Consider the following 683-nt stretch of genomic DNA (forward strand, 5'->3'; position numbering starts at 1 on the left):
CATCCTTTAATACACTAGTCGCGGGGTACTGGTTGGAAAGGGGAGGACCCAGTCAGAGAACGGGTCCATCGATGAGGTTCGATCTTTCGACCTAAGCACCTCAGGTGAACGCTCTACCGACTAAGCTAATCCCGCCCATACGATGTTGCTTTAAGAGTCAAAGACAGCGTCCTTTATCCATAATATGATATAAGCACAAAAATAAATGATATCATTTGTATTACGAACATAAGGGGCGTAACGTAGCCCAGTGGTAAAGCGCTCGCTTGAAGTGCGGTCGGTTTGGGATCGATCCCGTCGGTGGGCCCATTAGGTTATCTCTTGTTCCAGCCAGTACACCATGACTGGTATATCAAAGGCTGTGGTGTGTACTATCCTGTCTGTGGGATGGTACATTTAAAAGTTCTCTTGCTACTAATGGAAAAATGTAGCGAGTTTTCTCTCTAAGCATATATGTAATTATCCAAATTTTGACATCCAATAGCCGATTATTAATAAATCAATGTGCTCTAGTGGTGTCGTTAAACAAAACAAACTTTAACTTTAACTTGATTACGAACATGATTGATTGAGTCAATGACAGATTTATGTGTAAGAAAAAGTAGATACGTCGTTATAAACATAGTAACATCAAATAAGTAGTTTCTATCTACTGTGAGTGTGCCTGTTAGTAATGTATTAGT

Source organism: Gigantopelta aegis, chromosome 4 (genome assembly GCF_016097555.1).
Source record: "Gigantopelta aegis isolate Gae_Host chromosome 4, Gae_host_genome, whole genome shotgun sequence".
Classification (NCBI taxonomy): domain Eukaryota; kingdom Metazoa; phylum Mollusca; class Gastropoda; order Neomphalida; family Peltospiridae; genus Gigantopelta; species Gigantopelta aegis.